Source organism: Diadema antillarum, unplaced genomic scaffold (assembly GCF_040938485.1).
Source record: "Diadema antillarum isolate AM-2024a unplaced genomic scaffold, OU_Dant_1.0 seq00001650_RagTag, whole genome shotgun sequence".
In the NCBI taxonomy this organism is placed as follows: domain Eukaryota; kingdom Metazoa; phylum Echinodermata; class Echinoidea; order Diadematoida; family Diadematidae; genus Diadema; species Diadema antillarum.
In genome coordinates, this window is record NW_027272351.1 from 181,887 (window position 1) to 203,268 (window position 21,382).

The 21,382-nt window shown below is 41.1% G+C and overlaps 1 protein-coding gene across 1 annotated transcript in view; it reads right to left on the reverse strand.

Moving 5' to 3' along the window:
• Positions 1-20,574, reverse strand: part of LOC139711374 (lipoyl synthase, mitochondrial-like) — a 171,341-nt gene extending 150,767 nt beyond the window's left edge. Inside the window, exon 1 of the mRNA XM_071623262.1 lies at positions 20,527-20,574. The gene's annotated coding sequence lies outside the window, so the exon portion shown is untranslated. The remainder of the gene's footprint in view (positions 1-20,526) is intronic.
• Between the last annotated feature and the right edge of the window lie 808 nt (positions 20,575-21,382).

Sequence of the window (21,382 nt, forward strand, 5' to 3'; positions counted from 1 at the left end):
TCAAGTAGACTTTACTCCAATAATTGAAGGTTTGCATTCGGCAGTAATTTGGGCGTAGTTTCCACGTGCAAAACCCTCATAGATTTACAACTGAAGTCAGTTGCACTGAATACTATTAGTCTTTTCTATTTGAAGTAAGGTAAGATGTAATACACCTTAAAAAGAATGGAGAAGAGTGAAAAAAAAAAAACTGTAGTAAGCTGAAAGAGACAGGCAAACTGTATTTTTATTGAAAGATTATCTGTAGTATACCTAGGAGAGTAGACTAGCATTTCTTCGGGCTCTGCGATGTGTTTTGATTGACATCTGTTGCTCAGCCAATAAAACTTCGAGAGTTGACGACTGACAACTGTCTTGCCACACCCGGTTCCACGCCTCTATTCGGAGGTTTCTTACTAGACGGATTTTTAGCCAACTTGACTTCCACATCGTCGCGCCCTCTATTGACTGCCAATCACTGATTTAGGCTAAAAATACGTCGCCCGCTAGACTATGCCTGTGTATGTACACGTCACAGGAGTAGGTGGCGCATTCGCATCCACATCTTTACAAATCACGTTTTCATGGCAGTTAATTTGTCTTGTAAATTTCATCATTTGGGACCCTTTCGAAGGCAGAAAGATGGCAAGGGTCAAGCTTACTGTTGTTGAATTTGTTTTCAAGCAGTGCATGTGTTGCATTGTGTGGTAAAAAAACAAACAATCACTTTTTACTTAGTTTGGTGCAATTTTGACATTTAGTTCAGTGTATCATTTGAATATTGGTCATTTATGACCGTCATTTATGACCGCTCCTTTCCTTTCTTCTGTTGTCTTTTGAGTAAACCTGCTGTCATATCTACTACAAGCACTAGTGACAAGTGAGTTTCCGATCGCATGTTGCACAATTTGTGTGGCAATGTGCGCTTCAGCTAAGGTTCAAACCATGTTCCGTATTGTATCTATTTTCATGTTGGAAGTTAGTGCTGCCTAGTGTTGCCGTTCACTTTTTGTTTCACTTCTGGGCAATTCCACGGTAACTGACGTTACGCGAAAGGATTTTCATGAAATTGTTTACATTGTAGTTTTGTGAATGAAAGCACCTTGGGCTTGTAATTAGCATTGGTGAATGAGTTCATGAGAATTAAGAAATAGGTGGAAAGTTTTTCTCTCAAACTGCATTTCTTATCACATAGCAAGTGAAAATGTGTCGGTAACTGAAGTTACAGAAAAAGGACATGGGAAATTATGGTGTAGATTTAAATGGAAATATCTCATGTCCCTGACTTCTAACCTTTAATTGTTTAATATGGCAATATACCTAGGTTCTTAGGAACAGGTGTGCAAAATAATGTGCACTTTAGATATTTCCTGTTAGCACCATGCAAATTTCAGTGAAGGCATGACGGTAACTGACATTACGTAACTGACGTTACGCTTACATTAACCATAGGGTTTACACATGTAAAATCATGATTGGGAATAGTTTTGGCGGTGCTGAGCATGACTTCATAGGAGAGCTGAAGTTCTTTCCTCATCTATAACAACTCCCTGAGTGAATGCAATCAATATTAACAGAACAAAACAGTGAAAGTTTTTGAGGAAAATTGGACAACCCATTGTACAATTTCTGTGCAACTGTTGCTGGATGAGAAGACTTTTATATTTTGTGATGTCATGTATGGAAAACGATACAAACAAACAAAATTTCACAATCTCTTCTCAAGAAAAGGACCCATTCCCTATACGAGCATAATCACAAGGGTGACATTATTTCCCATATCGATGCTTTCTCAAAGAGGCAAGTGCTCTTTCATTATGCTACAAAAATGAATAAATGTTAAATTTTTCTTACATTTTTCCTGTATTCTCACCCATACATGTGACATCACAAAGTGTCAGTGTCTTCTCATCCATCAATGGCTGTACAAAAACTGTAAAAATCCATGACTTTTTAACAGATCATGATGGTAATTATCAAAATGGAGTGCATGATTGGACCACCGAGATCACTTCATACCAAGAATGAACAATGCAACAGAGTTTGTTCATATCTGGAATGTGTTATTGAGTTAATACCAATGTGTACTGTACCTGCACAACATGTTCAACCATGGAGCTACAAATGAATAGCCCGTAGCTCCATGGCTCAACTAAATATCGCTGCATTTCCTCAATTCACATACCGTACATTTGGGCATCATTCTCCTTTGATCTGTCATTGCATTGGCACTATGCAAACTTAAAAGATGCATTGTCAGAAGTTATACCCCCATCTCACTAGATGGCGATTCCGCTAATATCATTAAAAAAATCAACACAGAGGGGTGGATTGTGCTTGATCACTTTAAATCTTCTCCATCCTATCTTGAGTGGTTCAGAAGCGCAGAGGGTCGCCACCATCGCCATGGTCACCGCCCAGTTTTGAACATGTCCAATATTTCCGTAGCGAGGTCGCCGTGGTTTTAGAGCGTATCACAATCACCTCACAAGTGCATTAAAAGCGCCACATTCGTAGCTCTGACGGGGTAGCAACGCATAAAGTGTAATTCAAGCGCATCGAGAGCGGCCCCCATTGCCCATGAAAATTACCACTTTTACAGTATTACTTAACAGGAACCAACCATGAAGGAAAGAAAGTGATGCACCAGACCAGGAAGGTGGACATGGAGAAAAAACATATAAATTTCATCTTTCCACGTACACTCAGTATGAATCTACTCTGTTTGTTACTGTATACGCTATATATTTCGCGGGGGTTTTATTTTCGCGAATTTCGCGAGTCGGGAGCTATTCGCGAAATCAACAACACGCGAAAATATTACCTTCCAAAATGAATCCCTTGCCTTGATGATACGAACATTTCAGTACTAGTATACCATGTCATGGCTTACCGAACAGACCATACTGGCTAAGCTTGTTTACGTACATACAGCACATCCACGTCTACTTAATAGGCGTGACAGATTTAATATCGCGAGCGTTCGGCCGCGTGGGGAATGCTCGCGTTCCTCCTTTTGTTAGGGGACGCCCCTATTCCTCCTGCATGCAGAATGGGGGGCTTAATCCCTCTATTCATCAGCCTAATGAGGGCGTTCCTTGGACGCAACAGAACGGGCTTGCTCACAAGTCGCATTCATGGCGTTCCTCTCCGCTTTAGGAACGCAAGGATTATCCCAACCACGTGCTTTCCGCGATTTGCGCCGGCAAGTGCACAATTCACGGTGGACGCCAGAATTCCACATCGTTCTTGCCAGTTAAAATAAATCGCGTGGCAAAAACGAGTGAGAGAAATCGCGCACTTCAGACAGTTAAACGATTGCGACTCCACATGCTCGCATACGCTACGGAGTAACATTGCACGAGTTCGCAAAATTCTCACGACTCGCAGTTTCCAAGCGTCATGAACAGGATTGGTATTCCAAAAGTTTTGCCAAAGTTTTGCGATTATTCACAAGCAATAATTCACAAGCGAGAAGTTGCATTCTGGTTTACTTTTCGATGACATTAGTCAAGGCTCGACACTTACGGGGCCACCAAAAACGCACGTCGGGCCACCGAAATTTCAGAAATGAAGATTTTGGTACGATCGGGCCACCAAAAAAGTCGGATGTTTGCCTTTACTTTCGAAAATGAACAGCGGTAACAATCGGCTCCGTAAGATGCTAAAATAGATGTCAGATGTTTACTCTTAATTTTGGAAATGAATAACGGTAATATTCGACTCCGTATGATACTAAAATAAATGTCGGATGTTTGCTTATACTTTGGGAAATTAATAACGGTAAGAGTCAGCTCCGTACGGTGCTTAAATTAATGTCAGATAATTGATTTTGCATTCGGAAATGAATAAGGATAACATTCGGCTCCGGAAGATGGTGAAATAATTGTTGAATGTTTGCTTTGATGTTCGGAAATGAATAATAATGATATTCAACTCTGTATGATGATAAAATAAATTTCTGATGTTTGCTCTTATGTTCGAAAGTAAATAGCAATAACATTCAGCTCCGGAAGATGCTAAAATAAATCTCGAATGTTTCCTTTGACGTTCGGAAATGAATCAGAGTAATATTCAATTCCGTATGGTGATTAAATAAATGTCGGATATTTGCTTTACTTTCCAATTTAGCAATAACATTCGGCTCCAGAAGATGCCAGAATAAATGTCAGATAATTGCTTTTACTTTTGGAAGTGAATAGCAGTAACATTCTGCTCAATACCATGCTAAAACAAATGTCGGATATTTGTTATTCCACACTGCTCGATTGAAAAAAAAAAACTGTTACGATTCGCTAAAGTTTGTTATTATGCTGAAGGTTCGCTTTTCTTTTTTATATAAGTTTCGAAATTTCGGACGTTATATAGCTGATACGAAAACGAAGTTTCTTACCACGAATATGATAATTTCTTTACAGATAAACGACCCACCTTTTTTTCCATTTTCGGATGAATGAACCATCTGAATATTGTTTTTTTCCCGGAATGATGAATATCGTGCAAAGAAGTAAACGATGTCACGTTCAGAAATAAACCCATATATTCCCGTCACAGGAAAAGATTCGGCGTTTTTAATTTTCTTTTAGCCAAAAATGACATAAGTTTCGTACCATGCACGTAATTCATTCTCACATTTACGAACCTTCGGAATAATGCCACAAATGGTATTAACGAGCCCTAATACAATTTTGGATTAACACATTACATAAGGCATATCAAATTTGCGTGTTTTGCGGGTTCAGCAAAAAGAACCATCGGATTTACGAACCTTATTCTTCTTTCGGAATAATGAACATAAGGCAAAGGAAATAACGATGCCATAATAGGAATTCAAATTATTTTCTTGCCTCAAAGATTTTCCATACTTATTTTCCGAACTACTAACCCCTAATGCCAGACTAAAAATCCGAAAATTAAATAAGCTCTGCTTTCTGATGTTTTGTTAATCCCAGAAATTAAAAGGAACAAGTTGTGTTATTCGTTTTCAGAGTAACGTAATTAATTTAATATCCCGATAAATGCACCTTTAGAATCACAAAATTTGTGCGGTTTCGGATTAATGAATCGTATTTATTTTTCACATTAACGAATATCAATACGGCAGAGGGAATTTTCGAGAATATACTTTATAGCGAATCTTATTTAATTTTCGCATTACAAGAACCTTACAGGTGCAACGAACATCAAAATATAAGAACGATGTCAAACTAAAAATTAAACTGTATAGTTGCTTCAAGAATTTTACCTCCCGTCTATATTGCTTTTCCGATCTAAATCTAAAAATGAAGTAAAACAAAACAAAACAAAACACGATGAAACGCGCTATTATTGCCGAACATAGAATACATCCCCATAGGTGGAACAAAATAACAACAGAAAAAGATGCAGAGAGAGAATGATGGGCGGGAGAATGGTCTAGGAGGTCGAAGATCTTTTGTGTGTGTGTGGAATTGAATATTACATGTACATGTTGTGCACAGAAATCTGTCAAAGTCTGTCAAAGTGTGTCAGAGTCACGAGAAATCAAGTTTTAGTTATGCCTATAGATATAAATGTGGATTCTACAGACTCTAAAGCTACGTTTACACCATGTTCCCGGCGGCCACGGCAGCCTCATTTGACATTTGCCTGAGATGCAGTGCGCTGTGGGTATACTAATATATGCAGTTGAGACATTCTCCTGTTCCCCAACCCCCCCCCCCCCCCCACCTTCGCATTCTAAGTCTTGTTCGGATCGTTCCAGTCCTCGCCCCGGCGAACTTCTATAGCTATCACACGCTGTTCTCACGGCGTCTGATCAGGCTATAGACTATCAATATTTTCTGTCCCGTCCCGCTGCGGACCGCCTCCAAGTTTTGTTAGGGTCTATTACGTGCCGTCGTGTTTCATTGCATTCATCCCATTTTATCAAGGCATACAAAATTCCTCATTAGCACCGGGACTGCCGTGGCAATTTTTTTTAACAGTTTAAGAATGTGACACGGCATCCACGGCAATCACGGCCTGTCACATTTGCCTATCTCGTCTCACAGCGTTGTTTCACGTCCGTCCCATTTTGTCCGTGATGGCCTGAAATGTGACTGCCGTGGTTGCCATGGACATGTGTAAACGCGGCTTTTAGCTTTACATAACCCAATTCCACATCCCTTTAAACCTTAAATACAAATATTTGTACGCTATTGTCAGTAGTTCACTTTCTAAAAAGCAAAAACAAACGAACAACCAAACAAACGAACGAACAAGTAAACAAACAAAACCTTGACAATCTCTTAAAATTCAGGTTCTGTTTCCGTTCAAGCTCACAACCTGATTCTTTCCCTAAACGAAACAATACAGCAGTCGTTCTTTATAGCGACGCACGGCGGCGTTTACGTTCCTCCTCTGTCACTTCATAAGGCGAAAGCATTCTATATGAGGTGTCAAAGAAAATCATCCAATCATAAGACGGTATCTATCATCGACCAATACGGCAGCCTGATGTGAACTTCGGTGTGTTTGTGTCCGTGCCGCAAAATGAATACGTCGGTGCGCTTCTGTGTGTCGGGTGCATCTTCAGCAAGGAGCTACAAGTTCTGTTGCTTGTAGCTCCATGGCTGTTATTGCTGCCCCAAAACAAGGGAAGCAGAAGAAAAAGGGCATACCTGCTATTAAGAAAAGCCTCTTTTAAACGAGGATGTTTCTTGCTGCTATTCCCTTCCGATTGTAAAAACTAAAGAGGGTGCTTTATAAGCAATTATGAATACCTGAATTCAAAGGACCAGAGGACACCCATTCTGTAGGCGACGTAAAAAGCATAGGAAAGCCAATTGAGACAATTGGTGCTGGTCAGTCGTCTGCCGAGATCATGGTAATTGCATGTACAACAGTACTATAAACCATCAAAATTAATGTATACACACGAATGTAACATTGATACATATCTTTCTCATAATCTGTCACTTTGAAACACTGCATAAAATATAAAGTACCACTGACTTAGTTAGTTAACTCAGCATGACATTAAAGCTTTCTAGTATCACATGTGCTACGGGGGGGGGGGGGGGGGGGCGTTTAATAAATCTGTTTGTACAGTTACAAACAATTTACGAGCGACTGGTGATCAGTTCTGATGTGCTATACTTATCAGAATTTCCATAATTCAGCACAAGAACTTATCATCAGTCACTCGTAAGTCGTTCGTATCTTTACGAACAGCTTTATGAACCCCCCCCCCCTCACTGCGTTTTGAGCAATGGAATATAATTATATCTTAACAAAATATCATAATAAGATTAAGCATTTCGTTTTCTAGTTCACGAACTTTCGGAATAACTTTTTTATTTTGTGTGTGTGTGTGTTCCTGAATATTCATCAAAACGAACTTAATTGCATTCTATGTGATTAACGAAATTTTGGAATAATTAATTGCAGATAGAGATGAAAATGACCGTTACTGTTTCTTGCATATTTCTCAGTTTTTATGTTCACAACGATGTTCCTCGCTTTGTGATTACGTTTGGTCCATCCATCGCATTTCCCGCAAGCTTGAAAAAGGAGCTAAAATTCACGCAAGGAGACGGGTTTTCTTCCACGAGAGACAAACCATTTGTAGAAGATGCACCGTCCTTCCCGCCTGTTAGGCCAAAAAAAAAAAATTGTTGCATTGGCGTAACCCGCCCGACCCTAAAAATTCCGCCGACCCCATGTTTTTTTATTATTTTTTTTTGCTATCGATATCAAATATCTTGTTGATTGCGATCGCGATCGCACAAACCCGGAAGTGGAAACGGCTCTGGGGATATCGGATGTACGAGGGAGAGATCTAGCACCTTGCATAAGCCTTCCTTGATCAGTATGTCTCCATCTGTTTCCAACACGGACACGTACTCTAACAAGATTTATTCAGTGTATATGTAGCATTCAGACTGCGATGTATTGTGCACAGTTTTGCCATAGGTTTCTTATGTGGAGAACTTACACGAATCTGTATATGTGGGACTGTAATAGAGATCGCCGTGTGCGATGAAAAGATCGTACATATGGGTCAATTTGCATCTATCTTATCTAAGTCAAAATAGTGAAATATGAAGTGAAAACATTCAGGATAGGGATTTCAACATCTTTAAATTCTGTGAAGGGGTATAATTCCAGTAATATCGGCCTCATAAATGATTTGTAGAATAGATGAACACAGCACATTCGGTGCAGCAGTTATAACTGTTTACTGAGCTGAGCCGAGTTTTACACGTAAAATGCAGGTAGCAAAAAAAAAAAAAAAAAAAAAAAAAAATCCGCCCGACCGACCCTATTTGAAAATCTCATGTTACGCCAATGCAACAATTTTTTTTTTTTGGCCTTATAAAGATAACCTATCATACACTATATACGGCTAGCACTGTATGTAGTACTGAAGAAATTTTTCCTGGTGAGAGTCGGTAGACTTATCCGTTCCAAGCGCGGGTAAATTAGTAAGTCTTCTCTCAGGAGACATTAGGTTTTACCCAGAACTTTACGGAATCCGCATATCGTCTTGCTGACCTATAAGAAAATAAGCCCAAACATTACATTTTGCCAGTTAACAAATAGCCAGGTTAATTATTGTTGCACAAGTTGTCATTATAATACGCTTTGCAAAAAGTAGGCTTACTTTCAATCTTCACTGATGAGCTCTAAACAGCCCATTACATTGTTACGACCAAAATCACACTGAGAATGATCGCACAAAAGAAACAATCAACTAATGTTCAGGCGGTTTATTAACAGTAATATTGTGGGTACAGACTGGTAATCGGCTTCACATCAGTACAATAATGATCAATAGAAACAAATATAAGTCAGTAATGGAATCACTTACGTACGCATTACACGCAATATCCCTGGAAATGTCCAAATACGATGCTCGATGCACAAATGAATGATCCGCGATGCACCGATGAATGATTCCTGTGACGTAAATCCAGAGGCACAGGTTACAATAGTCCGCGTTATAATTCCAGGGTATATGTCCACAATAGATCCACAGTATAATGTTCCCAGCGAAATGTGCAGAATCCAACGACCCCGTCCAGTCGATGCGTTGAATGATGATTCACTTTATATTGTCCAGCTAGGAATCCAGCCCGTCACAGCTTTGCCGTAGCAATGTCCGTTGACATTAAAATATGGAGTCCAATGAAGGCACATTAATTCTCTGCAGGCAAAATGTCTCCCAGGCCAAGTATCTCCACAAACATAACAGGTCAGCAGGTAACACAGGACTGACTATAACAAGTCGCTTCAGAGCCAGAAGTGACGTAACTCTCAGAGCAGAGGTGTTGGGTACTCTGCCTACTGCAGAATTCCTCTGGCTTATATACTATCCATTCACCCCCTTCTAGCACATTCTATAACTCTCTCCAACCTACTAGCCAGTCCAAGTTCCAGGAAACCTGGATGACTCACTGCCTAACTATGTACAAAACATCATTACCAAGAATAACTACCAATCACATTGGGCTACAGGGACAGTGCCTCACTCAGCCAAATATGTAAGCACTTCCCAGAAAATTCTGGAAAGGGTGAAATCATTCTAGATTGAGTGAGTTATAATGTATTTCCTCTTACATGCATGTACTGTGTAGTTACATTGTATACTACCTAGAAAATTCTCCACTGATCTGGTCAGCCTGTATGTACTATATCTATACCATGTAGAATGTTCTCCATGAATCTGGTCAACCTGTGTACATACACATTAAAACAGCCATGCATACAGTACATCATACATATGTACATAACTACTAGTGTGTACATTTGTGACACCATCCCCCATGGAAAAAAGAAAGCCTTGCTGTAGCAAGGGTTTCTTTTACCTTCACAATTTATCATTGTTATTTACAACGAATGTGAAATAAAGTCCAAGTCAAGCAACAATAATCACATACTATCACATGCCTTTTGGATAGCTGTATTAATTCCATGTTCTCTTTTCATGGATACCATTTACAATGATATTGCTTGGATTCTCGGAGCTTATACAATCATATCAAACTGTTTTGCACACATTAATGAATATGCTTAACACATACACTGGAAATGATATGCGGTGAAAACTTTTCACCTTTGATACTCTCTTCATGTTACACTCTTGACAGAGCGTCGGCAATTACATTGTTTTTGCCTGCCACATGTTTGATTTTGAGTGCATATGGCTGCGTCATCATGCTCCATCTGAACAACCTGTTGTTCTTCATTTTGAACCGGTCTAAAAAGACCAAGGGGTTGTGGTCAGTATAGACTGTGACCTCCCCTTTGCTATTTGTCAAGTACACTTCGTATTGCTGGAGGGCAAGGATGAGACTGAGAGCCTCCTTCTCAATTGTGGAGTACTTCTTCTGGTATGCGTTCAATTTTTTGGAGAAGTAGCTAACTGGTCGTTCAGTGCCTTCTTCATCTTCTTGGAGCAAAACCGCTCCCACTCCTACATCGCTAGCATCTATTGCCACCTTGAATGGCTTTGCGAAGTCAGGAGCTGCCAAAACAGGCTCATTAGCAAGGACTGCCTTTAGTTTCTCGAAGGCTCTTTGACACTCATCAGTCCAGGTGTACTTTGCCTTGCCCTTCAGCAGGTTTGTTAGGGGGGTGACTACAGTGCTGAAATTTGGTACAAATTTCCTGTAGAAACCAGCCATGCCCAGAAATCTGAGCAACTCCTTCTTGGATTGGGGAATGGGAAAGCCTAGTATAGCCTCTACCTTGGCTTCTCTTGGCAATACTTGTCCCTGACCGACTACATGCCCGAGATACACCACTTTGGCCTTTGCAAATTCACTCTTTGCCAGATTAATCACCAATCCGGCCTCCTTGAGTCGATCAAAAAGTTGCCGCAAGTGTGTAATGTGCTCCTCCCACGTGTCACTATACACAAGGATGTCATCAATGTATACTACACAGTGGTCAAGTCCGGCAATGATTTGGTTTGTCAGCCGTTGGAAGGTGGCTGGAGCATTTTTCATGCCGAATGGCATTACTTTGCATTGGAACAAGCCATCTGGTGTAGCAAAGGCAGAAATCTCTCTGGCTTTGTCGGTCAAGGGCACCTGCCAGTATCCCTTTAGAAGGTCTATTTTACTGACATATGCAGAATTTCCGACCCTGTCAATGCAGTCTTCTAGTCTGGGAATGGGGAAAGAATCTGTTTTCGTCACGGCGTTTACCTTGCGGTAATCAATACAGAATCTTTGAGACCCATCCGGTTTGGGCACCATGACGATTGGGGAGCTCCAACTGCTTTTACTAGGTTCTATTATGTCATTGTCTAGCATGTATTGAACCTCTTCCCTTACTTTTTGCAGTTTGCTTGGGTTTAGTCTGTAAGGGTTTTGCTTGATAGGGTCAGCATCTCCTACATCGACATCATGTACAGCCAGAGGGGTGCAGCCTGGTTTGTCCTTACACAATTCTTCGTACTCATGTAACAGACTAGTCACATCTTTCCTCTGATTATCAGGTAGGTAGTTCAGTGCCTCATCTACTTTCCCTAACATCTCTGAGTTAGACAACCTGGCACTAGAGGGCTCACTTCCATGCTCATCTTGAGCTTCCCCCTCTTCCTCTACTTCCTCTTCTACCACCTGAGCTACGCCTACCGGCTGACTAGCCTTTCTCTCATAGTACTCTTTCAGCATGTTTACATGACACACCCTCTGATCTTTTCGTCTGTCTGGCGTACTGATCACATAGTTCACATCATTGAGTTTCTTTTTGACATAGTACGGGCCACTGAACTTGGCTTTCAGTGGTTCACCTTGTATGGGCAGCAGTACAAGAACTTTGTCACCTGGGTTGAAAGTTCGGGCTTTGGCATTTTTGTCTGCCTTTCTCTTCATAGAGTCTTGTGATACTTTCAAGTGTTCCCTAGCTACCTCACAAGCCTTTGAAAGCCTTTCACGAAACTTTGACACATAGTCAAGTAGGTGGACCTCATCATCCTCAGTCATGAATTTCTCTTTGATGAGCTTCAGTGGGCCCCTGACTTCATGACCGTACACCAACTCAAATGGGCTGAAACCCGTCGACTCGTTAGGGGAGTCCCTTGTTGCAAACAGCAGGAAAGGGATGCCCTTATCCCAATCCTCGGGATACTCCTCACAAAATGCCCTAATCATTGTCTTTAGGGTCTGGTGGTAGCGCTCCAACGCACCTTGGGATTGGGGATGATAAGCTGACGACTTCAGCTGCTTCACACCCAAACGATACATCACCTCTTGAAATATGCCTGACATGAAATTTGACCCTTGGTCAGACTGCACTTCCTTGGGCAACCCATACCTAGTGAAAAACTGCACTAGAGCATCTACCACAGTCTTAGCAGTGATATTTCGCAATGGGATAGCCTCTGGAAACCGTGTAGACATATCCATGATTGTCAAGAGGTACTTGTGACCCGACCTAGTCCTAGGCAAAGGTCCAACACAGTCGACTAGAACCCGACTGAATGGTTCTTCAAACGCAGGTATCGGAATCAATGGCGCCGGCTTCACCGAATGCTGTGGTTTACCAGCCACTTGACATGTGTGACAAGTCTTGCAAAACTCAGCCACATCCACATTCAACCCTGGCCAATAGAAATGCCTCATGATCCGATCCTTTGTCTTTCTGACGCCTAAATGGCCGCCAACTGGTAACTCGTGAGCAATCCTCAAGATCTCACCGCGGTAACTAGGAGGGACAACAACTTGACGGACCACCGTCCAATCCTCATCAGCTGGCCTATGGGGAGGTCTCCACTTCCTCATCAAAATGCCATCTTTGACATAATAGCACTCAGGGACCTTTTCAGCCTCAGCCTCAGAACACGCCGTCTGAGACAAGCCTTTCAATTCAGAGTCTGCCTGCTGTGCTTCAACCAAGGAAGACTTGCTAAACAGCCCATCACTGTTAGCCTTGGAGCCTAATACAGCAACCCCATCATTCAAATCCTTGAAAAAGGTTTCTGCCAACCAAACACCGGAATTCTCCTCCACATCAACAGAATCCGCATCATCTTGAACAGCTCTACGAGCCTGAGACCTAGTCACAACACAATCTGGGAAAATCCCAGGAAATTCCTCCTGCAACTGCTCAGTTTCAGCAACCACCACTGGTTTCTCCGAAACAACTGGAGACGCAACCACCTTGTCCCCAGCCAAGTCATTCCCCAACAAAAAATCAATGCCTGCCATGGGCAACTCAGGAACAACTCCAACAGTCACAGGACCAGAAACTAGGTCACACTTCAAATCCACTCTATACAGTGGCACTGACATATAACTGCCATCAACAGTCTGAATCAAGACTTTTGCATTCACTGCACTATCTGGTGGAAAAGTCATACCACCATCCACCATCAACGACTGAGAGGCCCCCGTATCCCGCAGGATGACCACTGGCTTACCTGCCTCACCAGAGGTACATGGGGTCACCTCACCATCAAACAAAAAGCTACGATAGCTCTCATCCACCTGCTTCAGCCTATCTTTGAATTTGGGAGATTGACTTTCAATGGCCTGTGTTTCACTGAACGGGACACTGTTTTCGGGTAGGACACTTTTTGACATGACAAATCCCAAGTCCTTCTTTGTTTTGTTTTGCAACTTCCAACACTGTGACTTTACATGCCCTGTCTTGTTACAGTGAAAACATTTGATGACATTTGCACTTGTACTGGACCCTTTGTCAGATTGAGGCTTTGGTGCCGATGAAGTTTCAGAACTCGTGCCTTTTTCAGAACCAGCATTCTTTGGACTGCTCGACTGATTTTTGTCTCTCTTATTTCCAGAGAAATTCCTGAAAGGTGGTCTGTTGTCATTTCTGTGGATGAGCTCATACTCATCAGCCATAAAGGCTGCTTTATGCAAACTTGTCACTTTGTGATCTTCCAGATGCAACCTCACACTGAAAGCAACACTCTTTTTGAATTCTTCCAAGAGAACAACCTCACGTAGGTTTTCAAAGTCCTGATCCACTTTCAGGGACCTGTACCACCTATCAAACATCATTTCTTTTTCACGAGCAAACTCAACATGTGTCTGGCCTGGTTTACGGTACGAATTTCTGAACTTATGTCTGTACGCCTCTGGCACCAACTCATAAGCATTCAACACTGCTTTCTTGACTGTAGCATAGTCACGTGATTGCTCTTCAGAGAGAGATGAGTACACATCGGCTGCTTTGCCGACAAACACACTTTGAAGGAGCAAGGGCCAAAATTCCTGTGGCCAGTTCAAACTGTTAGCCACCTTCTCAAATGACACAAAATATGCATCAACTCTGTTTTCTTCAAACTTTGGCACCAATCGAATGTTCTTTGCCAAATCAAAATCAGAGGGAGCCCTTTCATGATTTCCAACAATCTGTGCATGAGCCAATTCTATCTCACGCAATTTCATTTGATGCTCCATTTCAAGTTTCTGCATTTCCATTTCTATTTCTCTAGCCCTTTCCCTTTCCTTCATTTCTAATCTCATCTTCTCTTTCTCCAGTTCTAATTTAGCAAGCTCAAGCCTTGTTTGATCAGACATTTGAGCTTGATCTGAAGTGTGAATTTCTTCTTTGAGCTCCATGTGACCAGCTACTAAGTCAAGGATCTCTGCCTTTCTTACACCTTGTGGAACATCTACACTTAAATGCTGTGCAATAGCAGTCAAATCACATTTGCGTAACCTTTGCAAATCTTTGAGGGACAAATCTGTCCTCTGAACAAATGCCTGAACATCCATTGTACTGATTGACATTGTCACAATGTATTATGCACAATATACACTTATACAACCAACTCAACCGGTATTTTGTCTGTACCAATATTCTGGATTCCGGAACGTTCCAAATTCTAAGTTTTGGCTTAAAATTCACTTCCCGGACAAGCCCCCAATTTTGTTACGACCAAAATCACACTGAGAATGATCGCACAAAAGAAACAATCAACTAATGTTCAGGCGGTTTATTAACAGTAATATTGTGGGTACAGACTGGTAATCGGCTTCACATCAGTACAATAATGATCAATAGAAACAAATATAAGTCAGTAATGGAATCACTTACGTACGCATTACACGCAATATCCCTGGAAATGTCCAAATACGATGCTCGATGCACAAATGAATGATCCGCGATGCACCGATGAATGATTCCTGTGACGTAAATCCAGAGGCACAGGTTACAATAGTCCGCGTTATAATTCCAGGGTATATGTCCACAATAGATCCACAGTATAATGTTCCCAGCGAAATGTGCAGAATCCAACGACCCCGTCCAGTCGATGCGTTGAATGATGATTCACTTTATATTGTCCAGCTAGGAATCCAGCCCGTCACAGCTTTGCCGTAGCAATGTCCGTTGACATTAAAATATGGAGTCCAATGAAGGCACATTAATTCTCTGCAGGCAAAATGTCTCCCAGGCCAAGTATCTCCACAAACATAACAGGTCAGCAGGTAACACAGGACTGACTATAACAAGTCGCTTCAGAGCCAGAAGTGACGTAACTCTCAGAGCAGAGGTGTTGGGTACTCTGCCTACTGCAGAATTCCTCTGGCTTATATACTATCCATTCACCCCCTTCTAGCACATTCTATAACTCTCTCCAACCTACTAGCCAGTCCAAGTTCCAGGAAACCTGGATGACTCACTGCCTAACTATGTACAAAACATCATTACCAAGAATAACTACCAATCACATTGGGCTACAGGGACAGTGCCTCACTCAGCCAAATATGTAAGCACTTCCCAGAAAATTCTGGAAAGGGTGAAATCATTCTAGATTGAGTGAGTTATAATGTATTTCCTCTTACATGCATGTACTGTGTAGTTACATTGTATACTACCTAGAAAATTCTCCACTGATCTGGTCAGCCTGTATGTACTATATCTATACCATGTAGAATGTTCTCCATGAATCTGGTCAACCTGTGTACATACACATTAAAACAGCCATGCATACAGTACATCATACATATGTACATAACTACTAGTGTGTACATTTGTGACAACATAACCAGGGAAGAGGGATAATTACATTCATAGTTTAAATGAGTTTTCTTAACCCGTTCCTCCCATAATTCTCCAAGAGCCTGAAATGCTCAAAAGCGAGATTCTCTTTGCAGGTCGACTTGAGAATGGACAGGTCGGTATTCCTCCTGTGCGGAAACAGTCAAGCTGTAGGCCTATCATGTACCCCCTTTCCATGGTCAACTACAATACCATGTGCCATCAAACAATGAAAGTATCGATCGGGCACCAGGTATAGGTATGAATAGACATTGCGCTAATGGGCTCACAAACTCTTTTGTTGTACACAAGAATATTGTCACTGGCAAGTATCTACTGAGCCGAGCCTCTATCGCTGTGTACATCTTTAATTCGAGTTTTATTGCGAAACAAGCACATATATACGCGAAGTTAGTAACGGCAATGCACAAAACACAAAAATCTTGAGAGCTTTTGAAAGAGCGGGATCCGAAACATGGACCCGTTTCTAGACACTGCACGATACGTTTTAAATTTGATATGAAAAAAAACAAACGCATATTCCCCAAAGTGCATGCAAATTTGCGATTTTTCAGTGCCGACTGAGTTGAAAGAGGATGTGTGATTTTCCTTCCCTAAGTCGCCATATTTTTATTTGTTTTGCTTACATTTCTATTGCCATACTCTGAAAATGAATTGTTCTCGCGCTCCGATTCGCAACATTACCGCTCTGTGATGTACGGCGCGGGCCAGTCTGAAATAAAAACAAGAAAAATTGTTAATCCGGAAACGACATCTTTCGGATTACTAACCTTCGTAAAGATAAACATATTTCCATCGTCGGACTTATTTAACTTTGGACTGAGATTTAAACCTTCGGAATAGCGAACTACAGTAACAATAATTTGCTACTATTTTTTTCATCAACATTTCGTGAACCACGATGCGTTTCGGTAGTTTGAAACGTTTTAATGTTGCGATGTCTTTCCCCTGCTAGTGCAGACTAAGTTCAATCATGGCGAAAGTTCCGTTACGAAATAAAAAATGATTCAAGTCTTTTCAACACTAACACGCTTCGGTTTATAGTTTTTATGCGTTTAAACGCAGTTTTTAGTTTCGTACAAAAACCGCAAGTCTTTTCTGCAACGCTCTTGCGTTTTAGATACAGCGTTGCTTGTGATTTGATGGACTTGCATTTGACTATTAGAATTAGTGTTTAAACGCAATTGAGTTTAAGTTTCTTACAATTTTCTAGTGTCGGATGATTATGAAATGCAAGTCTTTTCAGCGTTCCGTGTTTGATGGACTTGCATTTGATTTTGGGGGTTGCGTTTAATTCTTAATTTTGCGTAAGAAGTAAAAAATAATGCAGGTCTTTTCAACAATAACTCACTTCCGTAGATGTTTAGAGATGCGTTTAAACGCAGTTCCTTATAATTTCGTACAAAAAGTATGTCTTTTCTGCAATGCTCTTGCGTTTAAATACAGCGTCGCGTGTGATTTGATGGACTTGCGTTGGATTTTTAGAATCGCGTTGAAACGCAACTGAGTTTTAAAGAAGTTCCCTACAATTTTCAAGTTTCGTATGATTATCAAACGCAAGTCTATTCAGCGTTCCGTGTGATGATATGGACTTGCAATTGCATCTGATTTTCAGAGCTGCGTTTAATTTTTAATTTTGCATACGAAAAAACAAACAAAATAATGCAAGACTTTTCAACAATAACGCACCTCCGTCGATGTTAAGAAATGCTTTTAAATGCAGTTTCTCTATACTTTCTTACGAAAACCTCAAGTCTTCCCTGCAACGCTCTTGCGTTTGAATACAGCGTTGCGCGTGATTGATGGACTTCATTTGATTTTTAGAGTTGCGTTTCAACGCAATTGAGTTTCAGGTTCATACAACTATTTTCTAGTTTCATACTATATCAAACGCAAGCCTTTTGGCAGCAACGCACTTGCGTTTATGTGCAAAGTTGCTCGTGATTTGATACACCTGCATTTAATTTTCAGCTGCATTTAATTACATGTAGCTCCATTTGATTAATTTTCTAAAAACGGGCCCAGGTTTCTATTAACGCTTCGGAATAATTAACGTTAGAATATTCGGATAAACAGAAACACCTACACGTGTATTTCATGTTCAGATAATGATTTTCTACTAGGACCTTTATGTGTACAAAGTTTTTGCATTTTGAGAATAACGAGCAGAAAAGTGGGAAAGTGAACTGCTTTGGGTAGGCAACTACATGTAATTCTCCAATGTAAATGAATGTATGCCCTTTCATTTCTGGCGTACAAGACAATATGGACGCATGGCGCGAACGCTACCACGCCATACACTAGGGAATTACCGATTAGAAATGCAGCGAATCAGAGCGGGAAAACAATTTATTCTTTTTTAAGAGAATGGCGATAAGATTTTGAGCGAAAAATTATGTCGACTTAGACGAGGGAATAAACACGTATTTCAGCTCAGTTGGCACTAAAAAATCAGGTCGACTTACGCGAGTTGTGGACTTATAAATGTCGACTAAGACGAAGAAATTTTCAAGGAATAACAAGACAAAAATCGGGACTTTTTTATCGTGTCGACTGAAGCAATGTCGAGGTTTACTGTACTAAAGCTCCATAGTTTCAGCAGAGCCAGATGTGTATGTACCTCCCTGGTTTCAGGAAGGAGGTACTAGGCGAGCTCGCCTGGTACCTCCTTGGTTTCAGGTGCAGGGAGCTCTCATCAGCTAGCTCTCGCCAACTACAGCACGTGTCTCCAACAGCATGCACGTATCACACATCACAGGGTTACTAATACATGTACTATACATAGCCCCTCATCCCTCCCAGGCCCCATGCAACTGACACGATGTTTACGACCCATTCAGCGCGTACGCAAATTCCTTTACCCTGCGGTTTTTGCCTGGCGGCAAACCTGCTTTGAAGTTCCTGGAAATTTCCACCAGCTTGTTGCCTGGCTGGCACGGCCATGGGTGTCATGTTTCCGTCAATCTACCTAGCTATTGTGCATGTTTTTCTTATACACTTGTCACTTCATTACACACATTTTGCTTCACCTGAGAAGCTGCCTACAAGAGTGGTCTCACGCTCATGTAAGGGGAACAAATACTATATTTCGGATACTATTTCAGATACTTCTTGATTACGCCTCTCATCGACGCAAATTAAGGTAATCACATCGTTACTAACGCGTAATAGTGCAATGCCTTTCGTGGTTTCATTTGTTTGCTAGTTTGTCCGTTTTTTAAGCTTCCATGAAATCAACTGTGTAAGTGTTAAGCAAAAGACAAAGGGAAGACTTAATCCGGGCGTTCCCGAACGCTGGCTACATGGAGCGATGGCTTCGTGGTCGATTATGGGTGCAGTGAAGTTGACGCTATTGTGTTCGAAACAAAGGCACTAAACAAAAGACTTTTAAGCTGGCGTTCCCGGAACGCGGACGGCATGGGCGCATGCCAAGCTCGTGCCAAGCTGGCTACTTAACAGATAAGAAGGCATGCCGGACGCGGGCGAACGCTCGCGATACTAAATCTGTCACGCCTTACGAATACTGTAGAGAGCCAATCCATTATGGCAAGGGGACCACTCGTCAGAAATTTAGCGCGATGGACTTAACCACTTCAAAAATGTTGAATTCTAACTTACTAGTTCGCAGAGTTTGGTAAGTTTTTTTTCATGCAGTGTATAACTAGTATCATTCTTATTTGCTAGCAAGTTGAAAATTCACACTTTCTTTGCCACTTCATATTTTCTCTGGTCCCCCAATCGCGAATTTAACCACTCGCGAAAATGTGTGACAGTGGCAATTCGTGAAAATTTATGTACGCGAAAGTTATAGCGTATACAGTAAATTGTTTGTTTGGCATATACCATTGCAAGTCAATGAAAGTAAATTAAGTTGTAATCTTTTCAAATGTATCTTCATAGAATTGTCTCATTGTAGGATACGATTTGTAGTTTGCACGTAAGTCGGTTCTTTAATATTATATACACATTTTACCGTTTTAATTGAATTGATGACTTAACTAATAGTGCAATTCACATCAGGTTCTAACTGGTGTGTTTTACAATGCTAAGATGTAAGGGTGAAACCATATTCTGCATATCCATGTTGGTGTGACACTGACATCTGACTGAAGAAATTCAATCATGAAATCCATTTTATACCCCGATCGCTTGAGATTGTAGCATGAGGCCGGCGTAAATGTATCACTGTTGTAGCAAGGTCTTGATAAGTGTACAAATTATATCGCAATACAGTCGGTTTGATCGCAGAAGCAGCATGTCTCGTCGGTCTGGAAATGCTGCAACAACGTGGCAGAGTCATATTATCATCATGGCGTTATCGCCTACAGCGCAGGTTGAGCATGGAGAAACCGTAGTGTAATTGCCTTGGAGGCCAAAAATGGAGACGAACGGCGATCGCACCACGATTTGTAAATTTTCACAGATCGCCACGATCGCCTTCCTAGTGAGATGGGGGCCTTAAAAACCTGATTCACTTCACACAAATTAACTTCAAGGTAAAAGTTTAGAAACAGTTGAAGGTAATCAATAAAAGGCACTAACTGTATGGAGATTTAGGCTCCTCAGATTGTCCTTTATACCAGTGTAGTTTTTGCCAACTGGTATTTCAGTCTTCAACCATGGAGGTAGGCGCAATCTGCAAAAAAAAAGAAAAAATATTTCCTGTTGAATAGTTGAATAGGTTGCAGTTCTCACTGCCCTGAAGTCTACATTGATTTCCCTTCTACCTTCTAATGCATGTAATCAGTAAATATTAGCAGACTGAGTTTGACCAAGCTGAACTTGGTCCATTTATTGATACAGCAACTCTGACTTTTGCCTGAGAAACCTTTAACTTTGTAAAGTTTGCATGTAGCTTTTTATGTTCATCATTGGAAAGCAGACTGAGTTTAACTTAGCTAAAATTGGTTCACTTATTTATTCAACACAAAGACTTGTACCGGTATCAATTTCTGACTAAGATATCTTTTTTATTCAAAAGCAATACACTATCTTTATTTTGCAGTAATTTACTAAGTTTTGTATGTTTAATATTAAGATATGGGGATTCATTCATCTAATGACATGGTATCAAATGTGAGCAAATGGTAATTTTTAAAACTCAGTCCTATATTATGGTTTAGGCTGGATATAGACAGCAGCCAAATTAATACCCCATAGAGTCCCCCCTGTCTAGGAGGACCTCAAGAGGACCTCCAGAGGGCATGCCAGATGAAAATGAACCATTCTTTTATAAAAAACTCAGGGGGGGGGGGAGGGGGGAGGTGAGAGAGACCCCTGTTTTAAGAGTCACCTTGTGTTGTTTAGTGCAAGGTCGGCATACATGTTTATGGAAACCAGTGGGTGGGCACTTCTCTTCAAGAAAGGAGGCAGTTTCTAATACGCACATACTGTATGC